We start from the raw sequence: 26,184 nt of genomic DNA, 5'->3' as shown, positions 1-26,184 counted from the left end.
ATATCTTTATAGATCTTATTCTTAGAGGTTCCTTTTATAAGTACCTTTATTAGTCCATATGTAACTAAATAATATAATTCTACAGTTGTCTCTAAGAATTCAATCAGGCGTTCATTAGCAAAGCAACCAATTTGCTGTTGTTGACCCCTTTAAATAAATTGTTTTATCAAATTGTTTTATCACAGTGATTGGCTAGTGAGTAATTGAGCTGAGGTTTAAAATGCTAAATTTTTGATGTTTAGTTAACAGTCTGAGAAAGCATTTTGATAAATGTGAAAGCGCTAACTGTTCTTCATGTTGAACCCGATAGTTTTTACTTTTTTCTTCATGTCAGTGTTTTAGTCTAATTAACGGTTCGCTTTTGTTTGCCATGGTGTGCCTTGAGGAGTTTTCTTTTTGGAATAACAGCATATTTAACAGCAAACAGTTTATGTAGTAAAAGCAGTCACAACTTCAGTTAGTCCCTTAGACTTTTGTGAGCATAACAGCATATGTAACAGTAAACATTTTCTGTAGTAAAAACAATCACTACATCAGTTAGATCCCTAGACTACATAAAGTTAGCTAAGTACTTCAGTTGGAAAACATAAACATGCCTGTTAAACCAGGTGCACCACAAACATTTGAGAAGAGCTTAAACACTTGCAGGAACTTACTTGCAGGTGTGCACACTGAAAAGGGTCTGGGGAATCTTCCTCATCAAAAGCAGACCAAAAGATAACTTTCAAAATGGCGCAGCTCAAGGAGACTCATTAATATAGACTAGTTAATGTGCATGGGGACGAAGGGAGATACAAAATGGAGGAAGGTATAAACAGAGAAAGCAGGTGGAGATTTGGCCTGCCCCCTCACAGAAGACTGTAAAGTAAAGCAATCAGCATAAGAAGTGGAGGCCTTGGAGCTGTAATCTAAGTGTAAGCAAGGAAGATGTAGAAGCAGGAAATTAGGAGTGTAAGCAGTTAGTTGCAGAAACAATACTTTATAGCCTTGGTGTGCAACTAATACAAAGGAAGGTAAATCTATCTGGGGGACAAAATACACCAAGTAAATGGTACTTGCCTTACTTTACAAGTATTCAGTGTGGAGGCAGATCTATTTGGGACAAGATACAGCAAGTATATTGTTAAGTTATGCCACCCAGTGACAATAGACAAAGCTATAGTTGCCTGGGGGGAGCCCTTGCAAGTGTGCACACCGGCCAAAACAATGTTTAAAAAATAACTAGTAAAATTAACAAATGTGCTGTAAAATGAAATGTAAATAACCAGTCACAATGTTTAAAACATAACTGTTAAGGACTACATCTGCTAATAACAAGAACTGTAAATATCCAGTCACCTATGCAGACTTGTTTGATAGGTATCCTTATTAAAAAGTGTTATTCTTGGCATGCAATATCTGTAGGGAGAAACGGGACCATAACAGTGGTTTTATCTGGCAATGTTGCACTTGCTGGGTGTGGGGACCCGAGCTGCGATGATGCAGGTAGACCATGTGTGCAATGCAGACTTGTCTGGTAGGTATCCTTATTAAAAAGTGTTATTCTTGGCCTGCAATAACTGTAGGGAGAAACCGGACCATAGCAGTGGTTTTATCTGGCAATGTTGCAGTTGTTGGGGGGGGGGGTAACCCGAGCTGCGATGATGCAGGTAGACCAAGTGTGCTATGCAGACTTGTCTGATAGGTATCCTTATTAAAAAGTGTTATTCTTGGCTTGCAATAACTGTAGGGAGAAACTGGATCATAGCAGTGGTTTTATCTGGCAATGTTGCAGTTGCTGGGGGGGGGGGCAAGCTGTGATGTTGCAGGTAGACCAAGTGTGCTACGCAGACTTGTCTAGTAGGTATCCTTATTAAAAAGTGTTATTCTTGGCTTGCAATGACTGTAGGGAGAAACTGGACTGTAGCAGTGGTTTTATCTGGCAATGCTGCAGTTGCTGGTGGGGGGGGGGGGGCACGAGCTGCGATGATGCAGGTAGACCAAGTGTGTGTTGCAGGTGTGCAGACTGAAAAAGGTCTGGGGAGGCTTCCTCACCACAAGTAGGCCAAAAGATTTGTTATGTACATGATGTGGAGCTTTTCTCCCTGGGCATCTGCTGAAAAAGGACCTGCATCCAGTAGGAATTTACTGGTAAACAAATGTAAATAAATAAAATGAAAAAAAATAAAATAAATGGGGTGCTTAGTTGTTGATGTCAAGATTTTACCACATCTTTTTCTTGGGACAGCTCAGTTGAATTCCTGCCCATGTTCTGATGTGAACTTCAGGATGTCACCAAAGGTATGGGCTGTAGGTGGTGTTCTGCAGCTTGATTCCTCTTATGCAAGTTACCTTCCTTTACTCATATATTTCAGTGTAGCCACCTTAGTTAAAAGTAATGTTTTTAAAGCATAAGTTTTTGGGTTCTAATCCTAACACTGTACTATCCCATTGCCCATGGGAAACATAAAAAAGAGAGGGGGAGACAGAGACAGAGTCAGAAAGAAATTAATCAAGGGAGCATAGTCATGACAACAGTAGGTGTGCATCTGAATAAATGTAGTAGCCTGTTGTTAGGCAGATCTTTACTAACCTTCTAGCTAATAGCTTACTTACCTAAACTGCTGAATAGTCAGGTTTGTAAATAATGCAGAATAGAAATTATTTTCTATCCAGTTTTGCCAGCTAAACAGTTTTGTTTTCTGGGTAATGTGTGTGGTAAGCATTATACTTGCTGGCAGCAGGTATTTGTCATTCGTTATCCCACCCCTTTCCCAGGGCCCTAGTAAGGGCAACTCTAGGAACTATATATAATGCTGGCTTAGGTTCAGTAGTCAGACAGAAGGGGTTGTAGGTCAGGTGAAGTAGGGCTCCTTGATATTGACATATTTTTTTTTTACTTTTTTCTTTCAGATACTATGGCATCAGTCAAAGACTTGAGCACCAGTCTGCCAACAGACAGGAGTTACTTGACTCACAAGCCATGATAATATTCAAGGAATGTGTTAGTCTAGCATCCCATGTAGATCCTGCTCCCAGCCCGAACCATAGACTTTGGTTCTGTGAGGGGAAAAAGAAGCCCAGTGCTTGTCAAGACTAACCAAGAAACCAAGGCATAGGGGATGCAGGGAAATGAATGAACACTCATCAGAAGAACCAGCTTAAGAATAGACCCTTCACAAACAGACTTCAGGTAATAATGGACCATTGATCGAAATGGGTGATATAATAATGCAGTGACAGTCAGTGCAGAAGTACTTAACTGGTATTCTGGATACTTTGTTTGGAGAAAGCAAATCAATCTGTTTAACATGCTTATTAAGAAAGGTTTGAGTTCAGCTCAGCTAATAACAGGCACTTTGGGGCTTTTGAACAAAATGCATTTGGTGACCCATATTCATTAACTTTTAGGAGTTGTTGCACTTTCTCAATCAACAGAGCAGCTTGGATAGTGTGAGGTTGTTGCCACCAGCTTTTCCCAGACTTAGTCAGGATGTGTCATTTGAAGTATGGCTTGGACATCCCAGGGCTGTGATAACAGTGCACATACACCTGCCAATTACGGACAGGAAAACCAGGGGCAAATAAGTCCATATGTTCTTAGATTCATAGGTAAGTACTATGCTAGCTGCCCTTGTGTGTCATTTTATGCTTAGCCAGTTTCACTTTTTGTACCTAAATTAGCCTATCCCATTTGGTTAGCGACTGGCCTTACCCATCCATTGGTCAAAAATTATATATTTCCCCAAAGAGAATAATTAAGATGGGTTCCTATTAGATGACCGAAGATGCATTCTATCCAATGCGCCTTGGTCAAACTTAAAACAACAAAAAGGCAAAATAGCGAAGTGGCTTTTAAGCAAATTCTTTCCCAGGGAAAGAATTTGCTTGGCCGCCCCCATTACTTTGTTGTTTTCGGCACTGTAGTGCGATCACAGAGTTGGTATATTTAAGTGGGGGGGGTGAAGCCCCCCATTTTATGTATTTCTTTCTTTTTTTTTTTTTGGAACAGCGATTTTTTTTTTCCCTTTTGAAAAAAATCACTGGTCTGAGCTTTCGAGATTGTAAGCTTTTGCTTACATGGGGTCGATTATTCATCATTCGCTTTTTTAATCATTTGATGATATACTATAGACCCATTAAGATCATAACATATAGAATTTGAGGGGACCCATGCAATGGATAAAGCATTTAGGTGCTGCATCTGAGCACTAGTATTACAGGCAGCCCTGGGGTAAATTTTCTGTTTCCCATCCATCTAGCCAAGTTGCACTTGAATGCATTTAGAGATGAACTTTGTTTTATGTGGCTGGGTTGACTGTTCAACAGCAGTGGTATCTTCTGTGAGATATACTTGTCTCTCCAAACTGTTCTGTTGGTATTACAGAAGAGGTTTAGATCCCTAGACTGAGCATTTCTTATGCCATTTGACTTGCTGATGTACAATAAATCCTTCAGTACTGGGTTAGAGGATGTCTTGTATGCCAGACACAGGTCTCCTCTTAGCAGTATGTAGGATAATTGAGTATAGTTACAGGGCTTTGATGTGGTCCATGTAGGACATGTTTAGGCCCTGTATCCTTTTAGTAAAGTATCTGTGTAGGCATTCCAGTTGTTGTATGTCTGGACAGATACATGCCAAAAGTAGCATTATATTCAACGATTGGCCTAGTAAAGACGGAGTAAAGGGGCATAATGAGATCTCAAGATCTAGACACAATCCTTTTGTTTATAAGTTGTGCAGTATAGAAGGACTTTCTTACAACAATGGACACATGTTGGTCAAAAGTTAGGTCACTGCCCAGGTAAGTTGCCAAATCCTGAACATCTGGGTGAACTCTGAGGAGCATATTGTCAATGTGGTAGTTCTCTGGGGTAGATGATTTCCCAAAGGATACAATAATGCATTTTTGGCACTTAGTTTCATTCATGATTTTGGCACCAGTTATTTATTTGGGACAAATGTTCTTGCAGGATGACTATGTTATATTTGAGGATTCAATGACTGCTCCTAGGTTGTCAGCTGGAGTCCTGTGGCACTGGCTTTTACTTCAGAAAAGTAGATGTCAAACAGGAGAGGTCCCACCACAGAATATTGGGGGAATCAGCTGGTGACTGGTCTCTTTGTGGAAGAAACCTCCACTATTTTGATTTCCTATGTCCTATCAGCTGGCAACCCAGTGGGTGACACAGGGTTAATTCCCAGCTTATTTAGCTTTTCTACTATGCCTGAGTAGGGAATTATATTAAAAGCTTTGACCAGGTTGAGGTATGTGGTATGTATCATTTTTCCTTCATCCATTGCTTTGGTGAAATTTTCAAAGAAACCCACGAGGCTGAGTAAGCATGGCATGCCCTTGATGAATTTGGTCTGAGACTGACACAAATATTTGGAGGTTCCCTATGTCCTGATTGATAAGTTCCATGCTAAGTCTTTCCATGGCTTTGCATAAAAAGCTGGTCAGACTTATGGGTCTGATATTGCCTGGGTCTGTTGAAAGTCATCCCTTATATAGGAAAATGACTGCAGCTGTTTTTCATTCACCTGGTACACAACCTGTATGGAGGTTGAGATTGAACAGTGTTGTTGGGGTGTGGCTAAATCATGCTTCATGCTGTTTAAGATGCATCCAACGATATTGTGAGGACCCATTAATGCAGTATTTTTAGCTTTTGATAGCACTTTTAGGACTTATTCTTGTGTGATAGCTGGAGGCAAGCCAGTTTCGAGAATACCTTCAGGGCAGATGGGAGGAGTGGGGTAAAGTTAGAGCTAAATTTATCAGCCAGTAGGTTTACTGTATATTCAGCTTCAGTGTAGATAACATTGTTCACAATCAGTTGTGCTTTTAAGATTACAAACATAACTAAAAAGTGCCTTGTGATTGTCTTCGGCTTGGGTAAGCTATTTGCTTTGGTAGATTTTATAAAGCTCCTCAATTGTTTGCTTATTTCAGTGACAAGGGCTCTAACATCCGAGAATTACTCTTCTTACCTTTGGTCCAAATTATTTTCCTTTTATTATAAAGGAATATATTTATATTATAAATATGCTGATGTTTTCAAATTAGCGAATGTGGAAGGAATTTACCATCACATAGAGGTGGAGTTCCTTGTTAGTGGCCTTAGGCAAGAGACAATAAGTAAGCTTACGGTGAACAATTTCGCCAACTGGATTTTGGGTATTCTTTCCTTGGTAGTCATTCTAGGAAAAAGATCCCCAGCAAGTCCTTTCCCTACTGAAATAGTTCTTCAGCAGTCAGGAGGTGCAATGATTCTGGAATAGATGTCTGTGGATTTTGGGATAATCAGAAATTCAGAAAGCTGAGGCATTGAACAGGTGCTACAAATGGTAAGTGCAATGCTGATACTTAGGTCTGGGTGATGATAGATAGGCATGACAGTTCAGCCCTGAAGGTAAGAAGAAAATCATAGCTTCCATTAAGGCCTTTAGTAGGGGGACCTGCACATGACCATCATGCTAGTTTGTGCATATCTACTCAAGGTGCAGGAAGGGGCATCTTCTGCTGAAGTGCCAGGTCAAAGGTAAAGTCATGTTATGTAGTTCTTTGGTTACTACCAACCTGAGTCAGCATCCTCCCTTTGTGAAGACCGCTAGCAGGGAAATCTATCCTTTGTGGCTTCATTCACAAGTTGCCCCACACACTGTCTCATCAAAGTGAGTGAACTGGCCACTTTGCTGACTGATCACCTGGACCGTCAAACAAAGAGATTTTGCTAGGCTTTACCAAAAAAAAAAAAAAAAAAAAAAAATGTAATAACTACTAGGTTTTACCAAAAAAAAAAAAAAATTCAATAAAGTCCAAGGCCACCACAGCTTTTGTGTTTTACACTAATTTACTTTCAGTTTCAAGGAGCAAGCATATGGTTGAGATCCTTCCTGAAAGGAGATGGTGGTGGTTAGGATCACAGGTCTTTTTGAAAATCCCTTTTCACATCTTTCAGAATTTTACCATTAAGGTTAATACCAAACAAAAGGGAGGGACAGTTCATATTCATTCACCAACTCTATTTCCCAGCAGGGACCTCTTTCAATAATGGCATTTGCAAAGCATAATTTAAGGTTCACTGTTCCTGACTGGATGATGCCATCTGGACAACTGAGAATTTCCCAGACCCATGGCTGGCAAAATGCAGTATTAAATCAGCATTTTGACTGCTACCAGTGTTGTAGGCAGGTTGCCCATAGCCAGGTATTTATTTTCAGGGACAGTTTTATTCTAATGCAACCACTGGTAGAGTAAAAAACTGAAGACCTGTTCAAAGCCTTGGTTTTCTTGGGGCTAAAATTTGATGTGATTTCATCAACATTTAAGTTTTATTCGAACAAGTTAACATACCTCCTCTGCAATTGTTTGTGTCTTTCAGCTTTTTCCAGTTAGGGGTCACCACAGCGGAACTCCGGTCTGCTAATGATTGGCAGTAGAGTTTTACGTGCTGGCTTGCCGGGCCTAATGCACAACCTTCAATGAAGGAACACCCGTTCATGCATGTTGCCACACAAAAAACGCTCTAACTGAGAATTGAACGGGCAACATGTAACTGTGAGGTGACAACGCTACCGCAGCACCACCACCGCAGGAGCCAAATTCATTTCCACCAAAAATAGACAAAATAGATGAGATCATTCATCTCATAGGGCAGTGGCTCCAGTTGGTACCTTTACAAGAGGCCTCCCCAACCTGCTGAAGGCTGGGTGGTGCAAACACCACTTGTGTTAGGGTGTCTGGCATATTCAAAGAAGATTTGTGCATTTTGTATGTTTTTCTAGCAATGTATAATGGTGTTTTCTTTTGGCAACAAGCTTTGCTCTTCCCAGCAGCTCTCCATTTACTTCAGGATGAGGGATGGTGTGATGAAGGGGGCCTTTTTCTAAGTCTGATGATTTTCATTCACCTGGCCTTCATCATGGTCCACAGAACTTTGATATGATATCACCTGTCTTGAGCTACTGCAACCAGAGTGGCCAAACCAGTTGGGCAAGAACAGTTACACGACAAAAGAGTGATTTTCCCATTCAGACAATCAGGTTGTAGTGCAAGTTTTATGCAAAAAGATGGTCAAATACAGATAGATCAAGTCACTTCTCAGCTTGTTAATTTTGTATCCTTTGCCAATAAGCCTTTCTTTCTCAGGCAGGTACATTGCAGGAATACACATTTACATAGTAAAACAGTCTCTCTAACCTCCATTTCACCAGATTTTGCAGACTGGTCCCAAATCCTCATGAAGCTCTTACTGTAATTCTGTCCCACTTTGGATGACTGACAAGCACTAATCCACTGTCTAGTTAGCAAATCCAATGCACACAACACCATGAAAGCTTAAGGGACAGCTATTCATTCTTTCCCCTGATTGTTGTCAAGGTCTACCACAAAAGACAACATCTGGTCCCCTCTCCTTATCAGCTGCTACATAGCTTCTCATTCCTTATTTAATGACACTGCAAGACCATGCATATTCATTTGGCAGCTCTCAGCCTTTAAGGAGATTTATTGAGAATGCTAAATGTTTCCAAATCTTGGGTTTTATACAGATTTCTTCTAGATTTGGAAAAAGTCTCCTTCAGGGACTGCAGGAGGCCCATTGGCAGGGACCTGCTTGTCAGTGTACTCAAGGGTGCACACTTCATCCAAGAGAACTATAACTCTTACATGGTCTGGGCTACTCTTCTCTGTTTGATGTATACAAGGGCCTTTTGGGTAAACAAGCTTCTAGGGTCTTTGTCATGATGGGAGGGTGTATCTTTATTGCAGGATTCTGTGATTGTTTGGCTGAGCAGATCCAAGGCCAATCAACCAACCTATGGTCATTAAATGGTTTTAGACAAATGTGTTTGTCCCATACTTTGTCTAGTCAAATAGGGTCTAGCAATGCTAAGGTTAAACAGCAATATGAATCAAAGGGATTTAGATATTAAAGTTCCTATAGGGAAGCTGATTGGTCCCAAGGACTTGGCGAACTTTCTGCACAGAGTACTAGCTGCATAGGAGCTGCCATCAATAGGCTACTCCACCCACTCACTCTGCATAGGCAGTGCCTCTGACCTCCCAGGCAAAGATGATATGTAGAAGTTATTAAGAGAATGGGGCAATGGTCATCTTCCACCTTCCTCAGCTATATTAGTTAGTTCTTTGTCATTCTAACATTAAGTCCAGTGTGTGTTTGTTTTGCAGGTTTAACTTGCATTATTATGTTGTGATATTTGTTCATTACCATAACAGCCATGAGGTGACAAATATATGATCAGGCCTAATTTGGGCATGGACCCAGATTCTGTGGAAGTAGGATGGAAAGGAGACACCAGCATGTGATGAGACCAGCTGATGTCTTCCTTCAGTGCTGTAATCTTCTAGACTGGACAACCATACCTGTTATTGTTGCACCTGGGAGGCAACTATATAGACTGGGCTCCCAAGTGCCACCTGTTAGACAGCATTTCCAAGGAACTTATTCCAGCTCAGCAGCAGTTGGTGAATACTTCTATGGCTTGGTCTGCCATTATTACTCTTATTTATTAGCATGTGGTGGGTATTCCTGCAGTGGCTGAATTGACCTGCTACTCTTTACTTGGGATTTTTTGTGATTGAGCACTGGGACTTATGGGACAAGCTTCCTGTTGGTTTTGCCAAGAAAGGGTCCATCTTTTAAAAGTATTGATTTGGTTTGGGCCTGTTTAACTTGAATTTGAATATGAGTGTCAAAGATATCTTGAGGATCAAACAACACTTGTAACTGTTTTCTTGCCAGTGATAGATATAATCCATAATTATTAAGTAGGTTAAGTATGCATTCACATTGTATTCTGGAGTTAGGTGACATGGTCAGGAAAGGGGAGCAGAAGTGAGCAGTCTGGTGTGTAGTCAAAAGGCAAACTGTCCTCTGTCTTTGTGAGTGAGTGGACCTTAAGCTGCTGTTTTAATGTTATGGAGCTGAGGGACAGTTTAGGTGGTCTAGCCAACACAGTGTGGTTTGGCACACTACCTGGCCATAGCAGTCCACTTCATGGAAGTTAATTCTGGTTTCACTGTAATCAGCTAATGGTTGCTGAAATTTTGTCTGTTGCAGCAGTTATCTGTCTCCTGTCATATCTGCCATAGGGCATAGGGGTCAACCGCTGTCATTCCAGCAGAGTGGCACAGATCCTCCTCTCTTAATAGGTGCTGGAGCAGGCACAGGGTGGACTGTCCCACTTTGCATTCCCTCTTTTTTCCTGGGTCAATAGACCTGTATCCCTGGTGGCATAAATGAGAGGTCCTTACACTGATGTGGTAATGTTATGGTGTGAGGAATACTTTGAGAAGATTAGCCACCAGGGGAACAGGATAGCATACCACCTGACCATAGCAGTCTACTTCAAGGAAGATCAATTTAGTTTCATTGTAATTAGCCAATTGTTGGTGAAATTATTGTCACACTGTGTGTTTTTTTTTTGTGGAGAACAGGCCACAATGACAATTCTATCTAACCTAACAGATCATCATCATCATCATCATCTTCTTTCGGCTGTTCCTGTTAGGGGTCACCACAGCAGGTCACCTGTTTCCATTTCTTCCTGTCCTCTGCATCTTGCTCTGTCACACCAACCACCTGCATGTCCTCTCTCACCACATCCATAAACCTTATCTTAGGCCTTCCTCTTTTCCTGTTACCTGGTAGCTTCATTCTTAGCATCTTTTTCCCAATATACTCAGCATCCCTACTCAGTACATGTCCAAACCAATGTAATAGTGCCTCTCTGGCTTTGTTTCCAAACCTTCCAACCTGGGCTGACCCTCTAATATACTTATTCCTAATCCTGTCCACCCTCATCACACCCAGTGCAAATCTTAACATCTTTAATTCTGCCACATCCAGCTCAAACTCCTGCCTTTTTGTCAATGCCACTGTCTCCAACCCATATAACATAGCTGGTCTCACTACCCTCTTGTAGACCTTCCCTTTCACTCTTACAGGTACTCATCTGTCACAAATCACTCCTGACACTCTTCTCCACCCACTTCATCCTGCCTGTACTCTCTTCTTCACCTCTCTTCCACACTCACCGTTACTCTGAACTATTGACCCCAAGTATTTAAACTCATCCACCTTCGCCACCTTTACTCCTTGCATCCTCACCATTCCTCTATCCTCCCTCTCATTCACACACATATATTCTGTCTTAGTCCTGCTGACCTTCATTCCTCTTCTCTCTAGAGCATATCTCCATCTCTCCAGGGTCTCCTCCACCTGTTCCCTACTTTCACTACAGATCACAATGTCATCTGCAAACATCATAGTCCACAGGGACTCCTGTCTGATCTCGTCTGTCAACCTGTCCATCACCATTGCAAATAAGAAAGGGCTCAGAGCTGATCGTTGATGTAACCCCACCTCCACCTTAAACGCATCCATCTCTCCCACCACAGACCACACACCTGTCACACTACCCTTATCTAACCTAACAGATAATTAACTAAAAAGTTATAATTATAGAATAAACTAATTTAATATAACCATCGCTACATTACTAAAATACATCAGAAATTAACTGCTGCATTAAAACTAAACTAGAGTAGAAGGCCTTCCATGAGACATTACCTATAAACATGTATGGAGTGAATGTCTCATGGCAAGTCTTCTACTTTAGTTATGTGTTATTCTGCAGGATCCTAACAAGCTAATGTAATCCACTGAACACAAGAGAGGAAGCACTATTATAAACACTATACAGCAATGGATAAATGCAGTTCATAGGGGAATGGCTTGCATGATACATGTATTATATTCTATGTTAGGATTATAGAACTTTTATAATGACTTGAGGCTTTACCACTCATCAGGAAGCTTGTTCTATAAACCTATAGTTCAAGGTGTTGTATGTATCGTACACCAAGTTCCCATGTATTCCTTTGTGCATCTTTCATTTATGATAGCATTAAACTGTTATCATAATAACATGCTTGATTAATGCAAATTTTGTTTAATGTTTGGAATGCTTTCTACATGTCCTTTCATCTCAAAGGTATAGAATATGCCACTGCTACTGCTCCATTCAATCCATAATAAAAATAAATAAACAATAAAAAGTAACATGTACAGGTTACCAATTGTGGGGAACCTACTTGAATGCTACACTCTAAACATGGTGAAACTGGTCAATAAAATTGTAATCCTATTAAAAAACAGCTGAATATACCTACCTTAAGAAAAAAGTACTAGATTCATATATGCGGACCAAAATAGTTGAAGCAAGTTTTACAACTTTAGTGATGTCTGCTTTACAATAGAAGACATACAGCACCATTCTCTCTCTCTATATATATATATACATATATATATATATATATATATATATATATATATATATATATATATATATATATATATATGATTTACCATGATAAGGTCAAATGCACTAACATCAAACGTGCATTCGACCAAAAAATAACATCTAAACCTAAAACATCAAAAGAGAGGAATGTCGAAAATAGTTTGCACGATAAAGTGCATTCCATAATTTTGACATTCCCCTCTTCCAGACACAGCAGTTAGCTCACCTCTACTATTTTGCAGAGGACCCCCACATCCCCCTACTTAAATATACCAACTCCAAAATCGCACTACAGTGAGGAAATGGGCTACTTCCCTGTTCCTCACTGAAACACGACCTCCATCCACAGTCTCTGTATGTCACTTTTCCAACTAACCTCTTAACTCTCGACTAACCTTGTTCGACCACTTGTCATTCGACTTCCTGCCCCTTAGGAACCTTGAGTTTGCACATCAGCCATTCAACATCCTGTAGTTCGGGTTAGTGATATCAATCCTCCCTCTCTCTCTCTCTCTCTATATATATATATATATATATATATATATATATATACATACACACACACGCGCACACACACACACACACACACACACACACACATATATATATATATATATATACATACACACACACATACATATATATATATGTATATTTATATATATATATATATATATATATATATATATATATATATATATATATATATATATACACACACACACACACACACACACACACACATACATCTATCTGTTTATCTGTGTGTGTGTGTGTGTGTGTGTGTGTGTGTGTGTGTGTGTGTGTGTGTGTGTGTACATTAAATCACAAATTAAGTGGAATCCTTCTCCTTATTCACACCACCACAGTCTGAAGCTGAAGGACATTTTCAGTATACTGGATGCTGGACAGGAGATGAGATGGTATGGTTACCTGTACATGAGCAAGTTACTAAATGTAATATGTTGCAGGTAAAAACAATGTTATACTACTTGTTTTCTTATAGAGCTTTTTGCGTAGACTTTGTGTTGCTTTTAAGGCAGTGATGGCTAACAGTTGATGACAAAAGGATATACTATATGTTCTGTGATTTAATGAATTTTTAAACATGCTGTCTTGATCTGTGACAAGATAGAAAAAATGCATATATTGCAAAACAAAGAGAAACTAAGTTCCTCAGGGCTGTTCTAATATGTAAACAATATTTCATTTAAATTTTAATTGTCAGCATGTTAAATATGAAAAGAACAAGAAAGTCAGCAAAGAGGAATACTGTCTAGGTTGTCAGAAACTGGCAGAGGCAAACCTCAGAAATGATGAAGGAGTTGTGCTAGGTAATTCAAACATAGGAAATCAATTTAGCAAGGCCACACTAAAAGTAACCTGTATCCTTGGCAGTATAATCAGTGGTATTTTGCTAGCAAAAGCCATCAATTAATCGTTTAACTTGTTTTCTTACTTATGCATGATGAATGGTAAACACATGCAAAAGAATTTACCACGTGAGTCCGTTTTAGGCATAACTAAACACAGAGCATGTAACCAAGCTGTCAGATGGAATCAACACATACAGTGTAAAAATATACATAGATGTGTGTCTGTTTGCATCTGTTCACACACACACACACACACACACACACACACACACACACACACACACACACACACACACACACACACACAGATATGGGCACATGAGTATATCTTTATTGGATGTAAATAGCAGGAGACACAGCATCAAAACTTAACATCAACCTCAGAAAGGTCGACATATAAAGAGAAATGGGAAACCTAGAGTGTGTGATCATTGTATAACGGGGTTAGGGGTATTGGCTTTTTCCCCACTGTAATGAGATCTCAGAATTAGTATATGTAATTAGTAGGAGATGTAAGAAAAACTTTTTTTTTTAGATTTGAAGTTCTGACTGTGTTATGGCACTCGACATTCACAGCATTCAATCTGAAGACAAGAATCTATACAGATAGTAAAGAATATATTTAAAATCCAAAACGACAAAAACACTAACACCAGAAACACTGACCACAGAAGGTTAAATGACAGAACACTGAATGCATTTACTACCAGCTTTTTATATGCTGTAAAAAGCTGGTAGCTTGTGTGAGATCATGGCACAGAGGGGACTGTGTTTTTGCCCTTTCCACATTATGGAGAGATCACTGACTTGGTATAAATAACTAGCAGAGAGTATATTGGTGCATCTCTCCACATAGTGGGAGCCCCCCCCCCCCCCCCCCCGCATAGCACTTGTTTTTAGATCATTCAGGAGTTTGTGTTTTGGCCTTCTATGGTAAATGTTTTTGGTGTTAGTGCTTTTGTCCTTTGGGATTTTAAATGTATTTTACAGACACACACACACACACACACACACACACACACACACACACACACACACACACACACACACACGCGCACACTCACTTATGAGTGAGTATGTGTGTGTATATCTGTGGTGGGGATATAGTAAACCCTACACAGTTATTTTTCACAGTGTGAGCATCACTGCACAAATCACATATCGCCATGAATATTTTTAGATTCAGTAAACTCCATGTAGTAGAGCACACTCACGTGCAAACAACGTAAATAGAGTGGCATGCTAATTACAGCATAAGTAGCTGAATTGTATGGTAATCAAGCAAACCAACATGGTGGAGTGATTCAACAAGCTCTAAAGCAACTATGTAGACTCTGTTCGGGTGTTCCCCGTGTATGAGAAAGCATTTTGAATACAGCCACGGATAGGAGTCTACATTGACAGAAGAGCAAGTAAACATTGTTAGATTTGTACAGAACTGACTTAACATGTGACAACAGAAAATTTAGTTCCGCTGACCAGCACTATAAAGGTTGTCCTCCTCCAAATTCCCAATAATAATCGGGAATTGGTTTTAGATTGAAAAGTTATAGTTATTCCAGCTGCTATACCAAAGGAGTGGTATACCTCGCATATTGTAAAACTTGCTGGGCCTATTATGTGGGGAAAACAGAAAGGAATTTAAGAACCCGAATCTATGAACATATAAGAGACATTAACAATAAGAATGAAAATAATGCACTTTTCAGGTATACACTAAAATGTAAAAACACAAATATAAAATTTTGGGTGTTAGAAGAAGTGAAGAAAAGGGAGTGGGGTGGAGATTGGGAGACTTTTTTAGAATATCGTGAAATTATATGGCAAATTAGATTGGATTCATGCTCTTATTTGGGCATGAATGACCATATTTCTCTAAAGCCTGCCTTGAAAACATTGGCATTGGATCCCAAATATTTTTTAAATGTATTCATTTATACACTTACAACCAAAATATACTTACGAATAAATTTTATAATTCAAATTATTTATAATTAAAATAAAATATTCTATTTTATTTTTTCTTTTTATACAGTATTTAAACTGTTCATTTTATATGTATTTGTGTTGTTATTATATTTATATGCACATTTTACACTTTTTAGTCTGTAGGGATATTTATATCCCTTATATCTATTTTTATTATTTAAGGCTAATATATTTCTTGTTGTTAAGTATATTATGTTTTTTAAGATATACCCCATTTGTACAACCAGTACAGAGCTTTTGTTTAGGATATATGACGTGACACTATTTAATTTGAAGTGTATTGTATTTATAGTGTATTTTGGGACTAAATGGTTATACTATTGTGATTAAGTGCTTTGATTTACTGCCATGACAATTTATTGATTGCTAGCCACAATTCAAGGATATTTAAGCATTTGGAAATGGATCACTGTTGATTCTGAGGAAGTCTCGTGATGCGAGATGAAAGCGCGCTAAATCTGGTTATTTTGTATTTGTTTGTTTTATCTACGTTTTGGATTAATTAAACCTTTATATTTTCAATTGATGGGTGATATTTCCTGATTATTATTGGGAATTTGGTGGAGGACAACCTTTATAGTGCTGGTCAGCGTAACTAACAATTTTTTGGTTGCTTTTGTGGAGTCGAGGAGTGTTTTTTATGTAACAACAGACACTTAATTCCAGTTCTATACAGGGCAGATGCAACAAAATGGGAGTAACAATAACAACAAATCCTTTTAAATGCCATGATATAAATGCAGCTTCTCTCCCCCTCCCCCAAATGAAGAATAAACTTGTAACTAATGCAACCAGCTAAAAGTGTAAGCCCCAAGAAACAGACTATTCATAGTGGCATGTAAACATATGCAGTATGTAGCTGTAGAAATACAGGCATATTTTCTCAAAAAACATACTCCTCTTTGCAGATATATGGCAAAATAATACCCTCCTTTGTGTGTTCAACATTCGGCACCCCTTCAGTTTCCTCGGCTACACAGTTGCCAAACGTGTAGATTCAGGGCTCTCAGCACAGTGAAGATGCAAATGAGGTCTGAACATATTAGAATTGCTGAATCCCTATACATTGGAACTGTGTAGGGATGTTCACATCATCTAGACACTCCCTCAGTGTTTGTTTTTCAATGGATGGCAACAGTAAATTATGACATCAGGAGGGTGTGTCAGGTTAGACTTACAGAGGTGTACATGTAGGTCTGTGAAGGGTGAAAATGCACATACGCAGTATACAATTCACAAGTTATGTTTCATTAAAATGCAACTCCCTCTTCATTTGTTGGCAAAATGTGTCATCTATGCCCACTTTAAGTACTTTTTTCACAATACAGCACTTAGCACAATCACAGCAAGGGGTGGGGGTGGAGGTAAATGGCAGGTCTCTCTGTGCTTGTCATGTAACTATTCCTCTGGCAGCATGTGTATGTGTAGGGGCAAAGTATAGATGGTCCTGGTTCTAGTACAGGGTGTGCAACCTTTCCTTCACTTTTTGTGATGCATGTTTGTGTGATGTCACAGGAATTAAGGAAAGTGATACCAATTTAACCTGTGGTTACCTTATCTATGCGGAGGTGCATGAAGGTGTGTGTAGGTGGGTATAGCACACTAATGAGCAAGCATCAGGTATGTTAATTACAGCATAAGCGGGTGAATTACTTGTTAATGAATCAATCCAACACAGTGGAGCTATTCAACAAGCTATAAAGCATCCATGTAGACTCCATACTGTTTTTTTACTGCATACTTCAGTACTATTGGAGTACAGACACAAAAATCTACAGGCACACAATGCTAGGGACTGCTGTTGCTCTGATCCATCTGTATTTGCTACCTGCTGAAGCCATTGGTAATGCTGCTGGTGCCAATAGGCCTAGGCCGAGAAGGAGAAGAGTTTTCAGGCCCCGGGTATCTTATAAGATGCTGCATGACCTGGAGATTGTAGAGCAGTAGAAGCTGGATAGGGACACATTATAAGAACTCTGCCACCCTCAACTCAGAGCCAGAGCCAACCTAGGGGAACCCATCTTAGTGAAAACCAGGGATATGTATCTCTTAGAATCTTAGTTACATGTACCTTTCAAAGAGCACTGGGGTCAAAATGGGTGCATCACAGGCAACAACATCCAGGATCCTCCACCAATTCCTGGATGGTATGCTGATACATGCCTGTGAGCACATATGTTTTCCCCATAGTTCTGAATAGAGAGGTAGCAAAATGGAGCAGTACTACCCTGAAATACTGAGCACCATACATTGCACTCATGTACGCATTAAGGCACCACCTGGTAAGCAGGGTAGACTTTACATTAACCACAAGGGATACCACTCCATCAAGTGCAAAGTCATGTGTAATGCCCATGGAATTTTCTTGAATGTGTGTGCTAGCAATCCTGGCAGCTATCATGACTCCCTTATCTGGCACACATCACAGCTATATCAGATGTTTTATAGGGGAGATACCCCATAGGGCTATTTACTGTGGGATCCTGGCTGTGCACTGGCACTGTGGCTGATGACACCCATCAGAAGTGCACACACTGCCATGGAAGAATGCCATAATGAGGCATATGCTCAAACCAGAAACATCATAGAGTATGTGTCTGGGCTGCTAAAGCTACACTTCTGGTGCCTAGATACATCTGGTGGAGTCCTCACACATGTCAACAAATCTTCACAGTATGTACTGTGCTACACAATGTGATCCTATGTAAACAGCTGCAGCAGGATCATCAAGGGGAAGGGACACACATCCTCCAACCAATGCCTAGGTCACCAAAGCCACAGTCAGAGGAGGACCCGGAGGGAGAACTACCAGCTGCTGTGGCTGGAAGCAGACAAGCATGCTTAGTATGCCTAGCTTTGGTTAAGAGACAATGCATAGCACATTAACTGACCACCTAGATGCCTAATACCTTTCTCCTACTCACATACATATAGTAAAATTAATGCCAGGCAACTTACACAAACTTTACCTCCCCATGTATCGGCTATGTACTGCTTGCATCAGACAGAGGCAGCTATGAGCTAAAACTGTGTCAACTGCCACATTTGCAAGGTAAGTCATGATCCTAGAGTGTATTCTTTAATAACATTTTGGCATATCCTTGAATGTCATTACTTGGAACAGTAATTAAGTCACTAATGGTGGATTTGTACAGAAAGTACCTTAACATGTGACAGCACAGCCTTATTTGACTTATAGGGACTCATTCATCAAAGATTCACACAGTTGTACCTCGCAAAAGTACTGATGATCACTGCATGCCCTCAGTTTAGCACCTTACCTTTACACTAGTACATCATTAAAGAGATAAGTTAGAAAGTAATGATACACATTGCAGTTTCTGACTTCACAACCCTTCCCAAGATCAAACAGGCAGGATGCAGAACAGGGAGAGTAACAAGAGCATCATATCCTTGTTTGTGCCATAGCAGTCATTCACCTTTGCTCCCCCAAAAAGAACAGGCTGCGCTTGCTTGTGCCATAACAGTAACTGAGCGTTGTTCCCCTCCCCAAAAGATCAGTGTACCTTTGTTTGTGCCATAACAGTTACTCTCCTATGCCCCCTCCCAAAAAACAACATATGCTTGTTTGTGCCATCCAACCTGGCTTTCAGTTGCTGGCAACTGCATATCATAGTATTCCCAGTTAATACCCTCACACATTTTAAGGCTAATGGTATGGAATGGCTTACACCCTGTATATCTCACACTACTGGTTATATAAGTGATGAATTACCAAGAAACACAGAAATGAAAAACAGTGCTGTATATTTGCAAGCATAATCATAACAGGTTGTCTGATCACTAAGTGCACTACATCCAAATATAATAAAGATAATTAAAAGTACAAAAAATAGATGATGGATTGATGGCAGTGTACATTCTGTTACAGTTAGTTGTGTAAAGAATGACGTCAGTTATTTGCTGCAAAGCTGTTTATGTGGCAAAGAGGAATATGACATCCATCCTGCTTTCTAAAGCTGAATTGGTGTGAGAGTTCAAATCCCGAACTATGTAGAAATATCTAATGTGTAATATAATTTTATAGTGTATATGACGTACATTGCTTTTCCTCATTTCACAAGTCTCCCTTTTTTCTTTTCTTGTTTTTCTTTTTTTTAATTCCAGTTTTTACACAGGGTGCTTCTTAGTGAAAACAGTGAAACTGGATAACAAATAAATTACAGGTTTGGCTGTGCTTATCTGGTTTGCATAAAGTGTGGCATCATGAAACCAGGAAAAAACGGACCATCTAGGAAGCAGAAAGCCAAAAATAGTAACTGGATACATTCAATTAATGCTCTTGGCCATTGTAAAAACCCATCATGGAGTATAGATGGTATTGGGTTTTACTACAGAATGTACACGCTTTGTTTTACTGCTGTGACATTGCAGTTTACATCAATGAAGTGCAACATAGACAATTGTTGCTACAACTTTCTTGTAGCAGTAGGTGTAAATGTAGAATTGCCATACACAAGGTCCTGGGTTTGAATACAGAATATTCCATGCACTATTACCTTTATTGATTTAATAATCTATGTATTATCACTTATATAATCAAATGTATGACTGTGGATATACTGCGTATTATAGTCCTCTAAATGTTTTCCTGCTATCTGGATTGTCATGGCTTTCACTTTTGCCAACAACACATAAACAACTGCCTGTACATGCAATAACCCTGAAATTGCATTGCTTGCCACTGTTGTGCTCTGCTTACCATTGCACAAACTCAGTGCTGATAGCCAGCAGGCATATGTTAGATATTCAATATTAACTGTCAGACATTAGCAGTGCGTGTCTCGTTTATGCACTGATTACCTACATACAAACAGGTGTATCTTGCATGCATGTACACTTTGTTAACTATTGAGAAAACCCACTACTCGCTGCACTAGGGAACTATATATATGATGCTTTATTATTGGGATTTATTGTCCATTTCTTTTGTATGATATAAAACTACAGGAGGAAACATTGCAAACTAATGACCCAATCTAACTATATGTCATATATTTACATCCATGTGTTGTCCTCCCACCAAGCTCTACAACCCTGGGGTCTCTTGTACGTTTTCCCCACATATATCAACCACACTACAAAGTGTAAAATATAATGATGTGTGCTCCCTCGTGGAAAGGCCAGTTGGTGGTGCTCGCAACCTCACTTTGTTAAACTCAAACATCAAATCATGCTCAGTAAAGGTACTTGCGTTGTTTCACAGCTAGCCTTCTAAACAGCTTAGTGCTATTATGCTAGTAGCCTCATATGATGCTATGAAGTTATGTGCCTATGCCGGCCTCCCAAGCTGGTGTTCCCCACATAGCCTGCTGATGTCATCTACTATAAGTGCACCTTCACTCTTGTATAAATCAGACTGCTGTCATAGCACTTGAGTTAAGTACTATGTTCAGACTTGTGTCATGGAACTTGCATTAAGTACTGTGTTCTTTAGCCTGTGCACTTAGATAGTTAGAGGTTCTGTTCTCAATGTAGTTGACTGTGTGTATAATCAACAGAATAGACATGGTATCCTACAGTTACTTTTCCAATGGCATGGATTGCCAGAATTTTGATACTTGCACAAGTCTACACATCCATTTCATGCAGCCCTCCCAACCTGTTGTCTCCCACATGACCTGCTGATGTCATCTACTATAGGTTCACCTGCACTCCTATATAAATTAGGCTTGTGCTGTGGCGGTTGTGTTAAGTACTGTGTTCTGTAGTCTGTGTACTTAGATTGGTAGGGGTTATGTTGTCTCTGCTATAGACTGTGTGTGTGTGTCTCATCAAAAGAGTAGACTTGATATCATACAGTTACTTCTTCAGTAGCATGAATGGCCAGTATTTTGATACTAGAACAAGCCTACACATCCGTTTCATGCAGCCCTCCAAACCCATCTCCCACTTGGCCTGCTGGTGTAATTTACTATAATTTCACCCAAATTCCTGAATAAAATAAGTCAAACTTGTGCGGTGACACTTGCTTTAAGTACTGTGTTTTGAAGTCTGTGTACATAATAGGAAGGGATTCTATTCTTGCTGCTGTCCACTGGGTGTGTGTCCATCTGTGTGTTTGTGAGCTGTTGTTTGACATTGTTGAAAGCATTTTACACCAGCATGTGGGACACTTATCCTGTTTTTAACAGACACTGCTGATGTCATCGGCCATAAAGTGTTGTCTGACACACTCCAAGTTGGAGTTGACCTGTGGCACTTGTAAAAGACTGTGTGCTGTATTCTGTGCACTTAGATAGGTATGGGTTTCTATTCTTGCTGCAGTCACTGTGTGTGTGTGTGTGTGTGTTTCTGTGAGACGATGCTTGACATTACTGAGGACCACTTTACACCAACACGAAGGACACTTATCCTGTCTTTAACACACACTGCTGATGTCATCAGCTATAAAGTGTTGTCTGACACACTTGAAGTTGTAGTAGATTTGGTTATTGCGTAAGGTACTGTGTTCTATAGTCTGTATACTTAGGGAGTAGTTCTGTTCAACCTGCAGTCAACTGGGGGAGTGTGTGTGCATTTATGAGCTGTTGCATGATATTAACAAGAAACATTTTATACCAACATGTGAACACTTATCCCGACACTGCTGATATCCAAGTTTGAGATGAGCTATGGTGATTGTGTAAGGTGCTATGTTCTACAGTTTGTGTACATAGACAGGCAGAGAATCTATACTCTCTGCAGTCAACTGGGGGGCATGTCTGTGAGCTGTTGCTTGACATTAGTGAGGAGCATTTGACACCAGTATGTGTGACACTTATTCTGGCCTTAACAGACTCTGCTGATGTCATCAGCTGTATGATAGTTTTGGATGTCACCAGCTATATGATAGCTTTGCATATGGAAAACTCCCACCATGGCATGGTCAGACAGTAGGCTAGAGGCCATATAGATGTGAGTTCATCTTATACCAGACAGATTACAGTGAATTGGCCTTTTATATATTCACATACATCATGGCATGGTTAATAGCCACTGTAGTATGTTGATGAGAAAGGCCTGGGGACTCTCCAAAGCCACTTTCTAGATCTAAACTGACACGCCCAGTGGAGGTAAGGCAGCCTGCAGTGCTGTTGTGGTTTCCTCCTCCCAAACAGTAATCAGTCACAGCTGCAGTCCATTAATAATCTACACCATATAAAAAGGCAACCCTGTAGCTAGGAAAACTGACGTTGAAGTGAGTTCTACATGTTTGGAAAAGTAAGAGGAAGCATTTTCTTCAGGATATCTGTACAGAGGAGTACTGAATCTCAAAATATACGGTTCCATTTTGTCACCTACATACTGCATATGTTGGAATATATTTAAGAAAAAATGTGAAGCACAGGCTTTACACTTTTATCTGTATGAATTACATAGAAGTATACTGAAGGCAAGGCATACCTCTCAAATGTACAGATGTTTGCAGAATGTCCAGATAATTTTTGGTCCATTGTTCATAAAATTGTGTTTTCTTTGGCAAATTAGTGGCAAATCATTAAAGCTTGAAGTTAGAAAATAAAGACACACACTTGAGTTTCAGACTTCATACCCTTCAGAAAATGCATGCTAATGCAAAACTTGTTATTCTACTAACTTTCTAAGTTTGTAGGAGGAATATTTAAAACATGTCCCTATTTTTGCACCTTTGTCCCACTTTTATTTATGGCTTTGTCCAGATTTCTTGCTCTAAGAGGTTGAGAAGTATGAGATATGGCCATGTTTGCCAAGCCATTTCAGAGGTAGACATGATTGGCAAGACATGAAACTATATGGAAAGGAATGCTGTGTGAGAAATATATACACATGTTTCAGTGACAGGTCCCTTGACAGCACGTTTAGCATTTCAGAAATGAGCATGGTCCTGGATGTCAATGTGCCAGTGCAACTCCCAGCAGAGCCAGTTTTATGGTGGGGGACAACAATGATGAACTGCCACCTCTACTATGCATGGCTCACACCTATACAACACACCAACTTGTAGAGCTAGCACTCAGCTTGGCTGTGGTCATGTAACCACACACACACACACACACACACACACACACACACACACACACACACCAGTTTTATCTTGTGGACCCCTACAGACACACACACACACACACACACACACACACACACACACACACACACACACACACACACACACACACACATGCACACACCAGTTACTCATTTTGTCTCACTGCTCATTTGTTGTTTTGTCCAAATGTCTGCCTTCTTCTTCTTACTCAAATGCACCCACTCACCTTTTGTGTCAGCCTAGGCTTCCCATCCCCCACACAACTTCCTGCGCAAGTGATGATAACTGAACCATATCCCTGTGTTCTACCTTTCTGATTCAGGGATACAAAATCTGTGCCTGATGCTCAGGTATATACTCCAAAATATAGCAATGCGGAAATGGCAAAGTGATTTGTCTTGCAAGTAGTCACTCCTGGTTTGATCCCTAGTAAAACCAACTAGCATTTTACATGTGAAAGCAAGACATAATTTTATTTTGTAATAATTAGGTAGTAAATAACACATATGTGTTAACCAGAGTAGTGTAGTAGGTCCAGATGTGATGTGTCAGTGTGATAAAGTTGTGAAACCCCCATATAAACACAAGTCCCCCATACAGTATAGTCACACAAGAATAAATGTAATGAAAGCACAATGGGGGATGTCAGGGAAGGTAAAAAATATATAATATATCAGGAATGATGAATTAATCCCATACAGGTGGTAGTCTATAAAATAAAACATAAGCAATGCTAAGCATTGCACATCTATGCTGACCAGGTATAAGCATTGTGTAAATATGAATGCTAAGCAATGAGTAGCCCAGCTAAGTCGATTTGCCCATTGGTAAGCAGTGCTGAACCTGCTCCTTTAAACACTGCCAACCTTAGCTAAGCAGGTTTGCCCATAGCTTAGCTTAGCACAGCATATTCAAAACCATCCAATCACGGCAAAGGGTGGGAAATCATCCGTATTTAACCCTCGCAGGCAGGAATACAGCTCATGACTGGTTGTAGCTCCCCACTGTAGGCAATATGGCATGTGTTGGATAGGGCATGCAGTTTTGGGTGCAGCTCTGGGGCATACAGGAGTTCAAGGTCATGGTAGGACTCTTTGTTAAAAACCATGACATGAGACTGCTGCAGGACCAGTACCAGGGCTCCCAATATAAAGCGGAGGACTGGGAAAGTCTCATCCGTGACCTCACCAGTGCCACTGGCATCCCTTGGACTGGTGAGCAGGTCTGGCATCACTATGCCAACTTGAAGCGGAGGAAGAGGGAGCTCTTTGACCAGTGGGTTCAAGAAACACGGCAGAGGGGTTATGTCCTTGGCATGTGTAAGTATTCAAATCAACAACTGTTTACCAAAGTCCAGCCTGTGTATGTGATGGTTAGGTTTGCATAAATGTTTCTCTATTTTCATTACAACTCCAGCTGAGGGGGGCTGCGAACCAGGAAGCCCATGTCAGCAGGTTGCAAAGTCTGTATCGTGAGGCTGGTGAGTAAATATAAAGGAGTAGAATGTCACCTGACAGTATTAAAAGTGGGTATGGTTTGTACTGAATCAAGCAGACAATATTACAGTAATAGTCTCATATAGGTTATATATAAATAAAACTGTAACTGCCTGTCAATAAAATTCAAAACCCTGTACAGGTAGTGTTTAACCTGGTATGGGATGATTTGAAATGCAACTATAGCTCTGAAAGCATTAAACAGTCAAGTCTCATAGGAATGTATGTATAAGAATGTTATAATTACATGGTCAGATTGTGCAACAAAGTGAGAATGAGAAATAAATAATTCAAAGAAAAGACAGCAGTTTCTCAATAGCACCTTCTGATGAAACACACACTTGTTATATTTTTAGGATAAACAGCCACGGTTTGATTCCCGGGAGTGGTAGTAAACTGTATGAAAAAGTTCAACTAGCATTTTATGAAAATGTATAGAAATGGTCAGGTAGTGTTAACAAACATTGCCTCCACAGGTCTTCCAGGTAAGAAAAGGTATAAAGCAGCTATAAGAAGGCTGTAGTTATACTGTGTTCAACACCCATGGTCCAACCCCAAGGCTGCAAATGACAGCAAGATAAGTACATACACCAAGTAGTCTCCCCCAATAAATATTTAAAAGTGTAATGCTGTCGCAGCTACTCATCCCTGCTGACAACAACTGGGGTGACCAATAAAAATCAAGGCAGAGTGTGTCAGTAGCATGTACACACACACACACACACACACACACACACACACACACACACACACACCCACACTATGAGTGCACATATGTAACCCTGACTATGTGAATATGGGTATAAACAGTCATGTGGTATTAACAGACATTCCCGCCACAGGTCTTCCAGGTAAGAGAAAGTATAAAGTAGCTATAAGAAGGCTGTAATTATACTGTGTACAAACATACCAATGCCCAAACCAATGTGATAGTTGTTATAATAATACCTGTAGAGTAATGAGGAGAGCAATGATCATTAA

Source organism: Protopterus annectens, chromosome 8.part0 (genome assembly GCF_019279795.1).
Source record: "Protopterus annectens isolate FY-2018-M chromosome 8.part0, PAN1.0, whole genome shotgun sequence".
Lineage (NCBI taxonomy): Eukaryota > Metazoa > Chordata > Ceratodontiformes > Protopteridae > Protopterus > Protopterus annectens.
Note: the sequence above shows the minus strand (reverse complement) of the source record.